This window comes from Agelaius tricolor, unplaced genomic scaffold (genome assembly GCF_023055355.1).
Source record: "Agelaius tricolor isolate 1412-34295 unplaced genomic scaffold, bAgeTri1.0.p SCAF_41, whole genome shotgun sequence".
NCBI lineage: Eukaryota > Metazoa > Chordata > Aves > Passeriformes > Icteridae > Agelaius > Agelaius tricolor.
This window is the reverse complement of record NW_027269301.1, coordinates 1,408,977-1,416,966: the sequence shown is the minus strand read 5'-3', so window position 1 is coordinate 1,416,966 and position 7,990 is coordinate 1,408,977.

Here is a 7,990-nt window from a genome sequence, read left to right as displayed (position 1 = left end):
AGTATCCGTGGCCCTACAATAATTTTCCACCTAATCTTGCATTTGTGGGGTTCCCAGAGGAAGGAAGGGATGATGAATCTGACTCCATGTTCTCAGGAGGCTGATTTATTATTTTATGATATTATATTATATTAAAGAATGCTGTACTAATATACTAAAGAATACAGAAAGGATACAGACAGAAGGCTAAAAGATAATAATGAAAAACTCGTGACTCTCTCCAGAGTCCCAACACAGCTGGACAGTGATTGATCATTAAATAAAAACAATTCACATGAAACCAATGAAACAATCACCTGTTGGATAAACAATCTCCAACCACATTCCAAAGCAGCAAAACACAGGAGAAGCAAATCAGAGAATTCTTGTTTTCCTTTTCCTCTGAGGCTTCTCAGCTTCCCAGGAGAGAAATCCTGGGCAAAGAGGATTTTTCAGAAAATGTGACGGTGATAACTCAATATCGTGACGCTCCTTGGTGTTCACTTCTGATTTCCTGTGGGCACCAAGGCTGGGGAGATTTCCTCTTTTTTGTGGGGGAACATCAACAGTTTCCACCTCTGCCTGGACTCATTCAGGCGTCAGGAGCTGAATTCGCACCTGAACTGCTTTTGAAAATTCATGAAAATGCACCTGAGCTGCATTTCCTGACATTTCCTTATTGTCCCTTAAATCCCTCCTCCAAAGGAAAAGAAAAAGCGCGACTTCTTTGAAAGCCACAATGATTTTGAAAATATTTTTGGCCCTACAATAATTTTCCACGTCATATTTTGACAATCCTTGGTGTTGGCTTCCGATTTCCTGCTCAGCACAAAGAGTGGGGAGACCACGGAAGGGTGGGAGCACCATGGTGGGTAAGCAGGAATCTGAATTCCCTCAGAAACTGGGGAAAAGGGAAATTTTTATTTTTAACCCTCGAAAGGCTGGAGAACAGCCAGGTTGGAAGAGCTTCCCTGCCATGCCCTGATGAAAATTCAGAACCACCAGGGGAGGAGCTCCAGGAAACCGATGGGGTTGGGGGGAGTTCTCCAGGCACTGGAATTCCCAGCAGGAAATTCCCATTTCCAGCCCTGCAACCCTGGGATCCTCACCCCATGGCTGAATTCCACAGGGCTGAACGCTGGAATTCTCCTCAGACACCTCGTGAGATCCCCCAAGCTCTGGAACCAACTGCAGGCCCTTAATTCAATTATCCCCGCCGCAGCTGCTTCCCTTTAAACATGAACTCTCTCAGAACAGGCTGTAAATTATTGAATTCCTATTTTAATTTGTTTTCTTACATTTGTAGCTCTCTCCTCCACCCTCCCAACACCTCTTTATATATAAAAAAAAAAAAAAAGGAGACACAACAACAACAACAAGCCCCAAGCAGGTATCAGGCTGTTAATAATTGATGAAGCATTTGTAAACCCTTAGCAGTGAACAGGAGAGTGACACATGAATAAAACATGGGCAGAGGCTCTGGCTGACAGCATAAAACACCCGGGCTGGGCTTTAAAGCAGCTTTTGTGCAACAGGAGAACAAAGCTGGGCTTTGGTTTGTGTGTGAGAGGGGAGGGGAAGGTGCAGGGGGGCAGAACTCACCTGGGCAGGTGGCTCAGACCTCCAGCAACAGCCCTGGGATGCTCCTGAACCTCTATTTTAACATAAAAATAAAAATAAAAATAAAAAATAAAAATATCTTTATTATTGTCATTGTTTTGTGGATGCTATTCTTACTACTACTTAGTACTATTATGATTATTACTATTTATTAATAATATTACAACTTCTATTACTATTACCAAGTTATTGTTATTGCTATTAATATTATGCTATTGCTATTTTTGTGATTTATTATTGCTATTTATTATTGCTATTATTACTATTATTCCTCCTCCAAGAGTATTTCTTTGTTATTTTCACTGTTATTTCACCCAATTCTTCGCCCACCACAGTGAGTGTGAAAGACAAAACAGATTCACAGTTGTGAAATGCAGAATGCAAAGGCTTCTTAATAAGGAGTTAATTTTATTAATTCCTGAATAAATATGGAACTGACACCCCAAATTTCACTGATCCCTCCCTGCCTGCCCTTCCATTTGCAGGTGCTGGATTTCCAAACCCTCAATCTGGATTTCCAAACCCTCAATCTGGATTTCCAACCACCCAAATCTGGATTTCCAAACCCTTAGTCTGGATTTCCAAATCCCGAATCTGGATTTCCAAACCCTCAATTTGGATTTCCAAACCCTCAATCTAGATTTCCAACCCCCCCCCAAAATCTGGATTTCCAACCCCCAATCTGAATTTCCAAACCCCTCAATCTCGATTTCCAAACCCTTCAATTTGGATTTCCAAATCCTCAGTGTGGATTTCCAGACCCTCAGTCTTGATTTCCAAAATCTCAATCTGGATTTCCAAACCCTCAATTTGGATTCCCAAACCCCTCAATCTGGATTTTCAACCACCCAAATCTGGATTTCCAAACCCTCAATTTGGATTCCCAAACCCCTCAATCTGGATTTTCAACCACCCAAATCTGGATTTCCAGACCCACAGTCTGGATTTCCAAACCCCCAGTCTGGATTTCCAAACCCCTCTCAATCTGGACTTCCAAACCCCAAAATCTGGATTTCCAAATCCTCAAATCTGGATTTCCAAACCTTCAGTTTGGATTTCCAGCACTCCCCATGTGGATTTCCAAACCCCCAGGCTCTGGTTTGTCTCCAGCACCGTCTCCCCCCTGCCCTGAGGTGCCTGAGCTAAAACCCAACTGCTGCTCTTGGCCTGGCTGAGATTTCCCTCCAGGGAGGGTTCTGTTCAATCAGTGGCTGGAATTTTTACTTTTTGTCACTATAGGACACGAAATAACACGACACAGACGTGCAGTGTTCTTAAAAGAGAACTTTTAAATTTCTGACGCCAATATTTATAGATTTCCAAAAGTGACAGTGGATTGAGGGTGACAGTGCCACCTCTCCAGTGACACTGGACAAACCAAGAGTCTGTGGTTGGGAAGGATGAGAGTTTGGCAGGAAAGTCTCACAGATTTGTGTGCTTGGCAGAAAGATTTTTGAATGTAGAGTCTGATGAAGGAATAGAGATGGAAGCAAGTTTTGATATGGAAGAAAAGAATTGCTGAGCCAGTCTGACTGGATAACCAAGGAGCAAAGGGTGTGTGAGTTAGAAGGGGTTTTTATGGCTTAGAGCAAAGGATAAACCCACCCCAAACAAGAAGATGTTTGTACCAAGCAGGGAGAGAGCACAGGCAAACAAGGCAGCAAATGTGGCAAGGAGAAAAAAGGTGTCAGAATTTTCCACTGCAAGAAAACTGAAAAACAACTTCTGGCTTAAACTGTAATGTACTGACTGTGAGTGATTAGAGAACAGTAACATGGATATGGTAATTATAGCAGTTATGATAGGCTGTAGATAATAGTTAAGGTATAGATTGGTTCTACTGCATTGAGATGCTCAGCAAAGAATTTATTTACACAATTTATTTCTGCTCCCTGTGTGCTGTCCCACAGCCACCCTGCACCTGTGACAGTGCTCACACTGTGAGCTTCCTGAGGGGTCTTTAAATGCCTCTGTTTAAAGGAATTCAAGGGCTTTTTAAAAGGATTTATATTTATTTATATTTATAGTTATAGTTATATCTTTATTTATATTTTATAATATTGATATTATTTATATTTATAGTATTATTTTTATATTCATATTTAATTATCTTTAAATATATTTATTATATATTAGTTATACATATTAACTATATATATTATATTATATTATATTATATTATATTATATTATATTATATTATATGTTGCTATTGCTGTATTATTTTGTTCTATTACATTCTATTATATCATAATATATAATAATCTTTTATATTAATTATAGTATATTATTATGTCATGTATCATACTATATCATGTTATTTTTATATTAATTATATTATATTATATTTATTATTTATATTTATTTATATTTGCTTATCTGCCAGAGGAACCCTGGTAAAATCTTCCAAGCTGAAGGTGACTTGTTTTGTTTTGGAGCACGAGCAGAATTTCCCCCTTTCCATAGCAACTGGAGTTTGACAGCAGAAATGTCGGGTGCTTGGGGAGATGTTCAGCTTTGGCTGAAGGTTTTTGACAAAAAAAAAACAAAAAAAAAACCATGGTCAAAACGTAGAAGTTTCTTTATTTGTATTAAATAAAATTAGATATTACTTAGGGACAGCCTGAGAGAAAATGAGGAAATATTCTTTGTTCTCTTTTCTGGGCAAGACAAATTTTAGGGGGTGAGGGCAAAAGAAAGCAAAGGAAATTGTTGGGCACAATAAAGGAAGTGTGAAGCCAGGGACATTCACACCTTTTTGTGGTGCAGCTGCCACCGGCCAAGGAAATCCTCCCAATCCCGGTGAACTCTGCTGCTCTGTCTTGCAGCATCACACATATTTTGAGATGGTTTGGAAACCAAGTGGCTGGAAAACCAAAGGGCTGGGAGTTCGTCTGAAGGGGGTTTTGAATTCTGTCTCCTACGTGATCACTTCGGAGAAAATGCTGATAATGGCAGGAGTTGGATGCCAAAATGAACCAGCTGGGCTGGGGAATTTGGGATTTGGGGGAAATGTTGTAGGGAAATGCCCCTGTGGGGGGAGAGCAAACCCACAGCACCTCAGCAAACCCACAGCACCCCAATTCCTGAGTGTAAAACAAACCCACAGCACCTCAATTCCTCCATTTAAAACAAACTCACAACACCCCAATTCCTTCAAAACAAACCTACAGCACCTCAATTCCTTCAATTCAAAGGGAACCCACAGAATCCCAATTCCTGAGTGTAAAACAAACCCACAGCACCCCAATTCCTCATTTTAAAACAAACCCACAGCACTCCAATTCCTCAGTTTAAAACAAACCTACAGTACCCCAATTCCTGAGTGTAAAACAAACCCATGGCACCTCAATTCCTTCAAAACAAACCCACAGCACCCCAGTTTTTCCATTTAAAACAGATCCACAACACCTCAATTCCTTCAATTTAAAACAAACCCACGGCACCTCAATTCCTTCAAGGCAAACCCACATCACCCCAATTCCTGAATGCAAAACAAACCCACAGCACCTCAATTCCTTCAAAATAAAACCACATCACCCCAATTCATCATTTTAAAACAAACCCACAGTACCCCAATTCCTTCAATTTAAAACAAACCCATGGCACCTCAATTGTTCAGTTTAAAACAAACCCACAGCACCTCAATTCCTGAGTGTAAATCAAACCCACAGCACCCCAATTCCTCATTTTAAAACAAACCCACAGCACCCCAGTTCTTTCAAAACAAACCCACAGCAACCCAATTCTTCAGTTTAAATCAAACCCACAGCACCCCAATTCCTGGGTGTAAAACAAACCCACAGCACCCCAATTCCTGGGTGTAAAACAAACCCACAGCACCCCAATTCCTCACTTTAAAACAAACTCACATCACCCCAATCCCTCAGTTTAAAACAAAACCACAGTACCCCAATTCCTTCAAAACAAACCCACAGCACCCCAATCCTTCAATTTAAAACAAACCCACAGTACCCCAATTCTTGAGTGTAAAACAAACCCACAACACCTCAATCCCTCATTTTAAAACAAACCCACATCACCTCAATTCCTTCAAAACAAACCCACAGCACCTCAATTCTTCAGTTTAAATCAAACCCACAGCACCCCAATTCCTGAATGTAAATCAAACCCAGAGCACCTCAATTCCAGCACCCCAATTCCTGAGTGTAAATCAAACCCACAGCACCCCAATTCCTCAGTTTAAATCAAACCCACAGCACCTCAATTCCAGCACCCCAATTCCTTCAAAGCAAACCCGCAGCACCCCAGTTTTACCCTGAGTGTAAAACCGACCCGCAGCACCCCAAATTCCTCAGAATCCTGGTTCTGGGACCCAATGCCCACTGGCATCCCCTCCCTGTCCCTGCTCTCCATCAATAGATGGAGCTGGCACCACACAAATCCTGGGAAGTCGCTCCTGGGAGGCCTCGGGGGCTCCTGCAGCCGCCAGGATGAGAGGGAACGCATCAAACAGAGCTGGCAGCCCTTCAAAAACGGAGCTGGGATTGTCAGCCCACCAAAATACATATGGATGAGCAAGATAAGGCGTTTCTTTAAGGACCAATTCATTAAGTTCTGATGAATTTCCATCTTATACCTGCTACGGTGCTTGAGTTTATTGGGAGTAATGTTTTTATCAGCTGCCAGCTCCCTTTGGTGGCTTTTCTTTCATGAATTTTTTTTTTTTGGTTTTGAGATAAAACAATGCATTTTAGAGAAGCTACTGATGACTCTGACATTTGCCCAGAAACTCTTCTTTCTTATAGCTGCAGATTGAAAATTAATTCTTCCTTGTACGAGTCCACTTTTTATTATGAATTTAACCACTATCACTGGTCTGAAACGTTTTAGGTTCATTTGGAAGGGCTGAATTGCCAGAAATTTTGGGTTGTCTCTTCATGCCGGGGTGAGCAGGGGTGGGAGGGTGTTTTATTCTGCTGGTGGCTGTGAGGTCCCAGGAGCTGAGGTGGATTTTGGGGAAGGACAGGAGCAGCAGCTCCTTCTGGGCCTGGTTATTGAGAAATAAAGGGTTGATTTGGTGAAAAAACACCAAAATGGGAGAAGCCTCGGGATGTGACAGCTCTGCCTCACCTGGAGCTGCTGCACAAAGCCCAGGAGCCACCCGGGGCTGTTTGGGATCCACGGTGGGATCAAGGCAAGGAAACCTGGCTGTGGTAATTCACTCACCTGGCTTCTGTTCCAGGGGAGATCGGGAAACCAGAACTGGGAGAGGATGAAACAGAGCTGGGGGTGGGAAAGGGAGGCAGAGCTGAGACTGGGAAAGGGAGGAAGAGCTGGGTTTGAGAAGCAGAGCTGGGTTTGGAAAAGGGAGGAAGAGCTGGGTTTAGGAAAGGGAAGCAGAGCTGGGTTTGTTTGGGAAGAAGAAGCAGAGCTGGGTTTGGGATCCAGAGCTGGGTTTGGGAAGGAGAGGAAGAGCTGGGGTTGGGAAAGGGAAGCAGAGCTGGGGCTGGGTTTGGGATCCAGAGCTGGGTTTGGGAAGGGGAGGAAGAGCTGGGTTTTGGAATGGGAAGAGGAAGCAGAGCTGGGTTTGGGATCCAGAACTGGGTTTGGGAAAGGGAAGCAAAGCTGGGTTTTGGAATGGGAAGCAGAGCTGGGTTTGTTTTGGAAGGGGAAGCAGAACTGGGGCTGGGTTTGGGAGGCAGAGCTGGCTTTGGGAAGCAGAGCTGGGTTTAGGAAAGAGAAACAGAGCTGGGTTTGGGAAAGGGAAGCAGAGCTGGGTTTTGGAATGGGAAGCAGAACTGGGGCTGGGTTTGGGAGGCAGAGCTGGGTTTGGGAAGAGGAAGCAGAGCTGGGGCTGGGTTTGGGAATGGGAAGCAGAGCTGGGGCTGGGTTTGGGAAGAGGAAGCAGAGCTGGGGCTGGGTTTGGGAAAGCAAACACCATCACTCCACGTTTTGAATGAACCACCCAGGCAGGCCCTCAGGAGCCATCATCCCCCAGGGGTTAATTGATATTAAAGCTGGCGTTTCTCTTCTAATAAATTGCAGCAGAGGAGTGAAACTTTCCTCAGTGAGGCAGCAGCAGCAGCAGCTCCCCCTTTTCCCCGTGTGAGCCCAGGAGAGGAAGGATCCCAGTGTGGTTTTCATCATCCTCTGCCCCCACAGGTTGCCAACAGGGTTTGTTCAATCACATCCCCTTTGTTCTGGCAGGTAATCATGGGCTGGCCCAGATAGCATCACGAATCCTCTGATCGCGGGATCTTTATCAGGGCCTCGGCAGCGCGGGCCATTGCCAGGAGGTGGCTTTAATTAAAATGACAATATGGGACAGCCAGGTGAGCTTCCCTGGCCTGGCACCTCGGCAGCATCAGCCTGGAGAGGCACAGGGTAATAAATGGCTTTTATCTGCTGTGGGGAGAAGGCAGGGAAGT